Below are 2,306 nucleotides of genomic sequence, written 5' to 3' on the forward strand. Positions count from 1 at the left end.
GATAGTTACTATAACATTATTAATGATAATACTAATAATTATCTTAATGATAATATAGTAATAATAATAATAACAATAACAATAACCATTTTTAAATAATGATATATATATATTAATAATGATAATAATAATAATAATAATAATAATAATAATAATAATAATAATAATAATAATAATAATAATAATAATAAAAATAATAAAAATAATAATAATATTAATATTAATAATAATAATAATAATAATAATAATAATAATAATAATAATAATAATAATAATAATAATAATAATTGGATAATAATAATAATACTAATTATAACTTTAACGATAATAACGATAGTAATAAATAAAAAAAAATAACAATTTTTAATGATATATCACTTTTATTGATAAAGATAATAATAATCATAATAATAAGATAAAACTAGAACGACGATAAAAACGACGATAATAATAATCATTTTTAATAAAAATATCGAAAATTCAATTGATTATAACTTCTAATCCATTCATCGAAACCATTCGATATCTAAAGGAAAAGTTCTTAATTTTTCGCTAGCTTTCTAAGGACATGCATATCTTATACCTTATCTCAACCGTAAATGTAACTAATTTAAGATTCAACCTAACCTGTCTAAGGGCAATATCAAAAGTACAAGCATGCATAATCCTAAATACTCGAGCACTAGTCAGGGATACACTATTAGTATGTAAAAGTTAAATTATGAGTACTCACGTATCAATATTGAGATTCAATATTACAGAAAAGGTACGTAGACGCAACGGAAATGATAAAGACTATATTGACCTCACGAGCATACCCATGAACCATACTCAATCACCTCCATAGCTATAACCCATAATTTTCTTAATCCTATCCTACTCGAAAAACAATTTCGAAACCACTCGGACAGCACTCCGTCGTAATATTTTATGTATACTAATAATATTTTGAAATAATACGGAGTAAATATATATATATGTAAATCGATTGAGAGAGTTTAGAGAAAAATATTTTCAAGTTTCTATGAAATAATGAAACCTATTGAATTCTATTTATAATAGATTTTTGAATTATTAAAGTGAATTATTAAAGTAAAAATTATTAAAGTGAATTATTAAAGTATGAATTATTAAAGTATGAATTATTAAAGTGAATTATTAAAGTATGAATTATTAAAGTGAATTATTAAAGTTAAAGTAAAGTAAAAATAAAGTAAAGGTAAAGTTTAAGTATAGTAAAAGTATAAAACTATGTACGTATAATACGCGTATAAATATATATTATATTAATTTAAATCGTTATATATATTTAATAAAATAAAATATAAATATTGTTATCTTTATCATACTAGTTAAGTAATGAGTTGTCAAAAGTGGTTCTAGATATTTATAAAAGTTATATACGTTTTAATAATAAAGTTCTTTTTAAACTGAAAACATTTTTGTACGTTTGAAACTAAATAGATCAATCGAGTCTTTATGAGATTCAATCTTCCACTATCCTTTGTCTAGTTCTCAATGATTGACAATTTGTTCTTATTTTTAAATCACTTTACCATTTTCCGAATATTGTTTAAATGGAAAGATTTCTCAAATCAACGTGGGCCTTTCAACAGAGACTTGTAATCATAATTCAATATATCTGATAATTCAATCATTTGATCTTATCTTCTAATTCCATTGATAAACATTTTGAAACAGATACAATCATATAAAGTATTTAATCTAATATTTTGTTTACGTTTCAAGTTATAATATATATACACATATACATGTATAATCATATTCGTTTAATGGTTCGTGAATCGTTGGAACTTGGTCGAGGTTGAATGAATGTATGAACATAGTTTAAAATTCTTGAAATTTAACTTAACAAATATTGCTTATCGTGTCAGAAACATATAAAGATTAAAGTTTAAATTTGGTTGGAAATTTCCGGGTTGTCACACTTGTGTCCATGGCGTAAAACATAAAATGCATGTATTCTCATCCCAAAATATTTTTAGAGTTTAAAAATGGGACTATATACTCACGGTAGTAAAAGTATATTAATAATAAGTTTTCAACTTATTAAAAATATGGTCGTCGTCTTTGGATTCACAAACCTGTAACAAATATATATGTATATCAAAATGTAATACAACTATATATCATATCTTCAATCACATGTGATTGCTTAAGTTCATATTTTCAGTCACGTGTGATTGTTTAAGTTTATATTTTCAATCACGTGTGATTGTTTAATGAAACGACCCAACCCGTATTAAAACTGACCCATAAATTTTTTTTCCTTTTAATACACTTTA

This window comes from Rutidosis leptorrhynchoides, chromosome 2 (genome assembly GCF_046630445.1).
Source record: "Rutidosis leptorrhynchoides isolate AG116_Rl617_1_P2 chromosome 2, CSIRO_AGI_Rlap_v1, whole genome shotgun sequence".
NCBI lineage: Eukaryota > Viridiplantae > Streptophyta > Magnoliopsida > Asterales > Asteraceae > Rutidosis > Rutidosis leptorrhynchoides.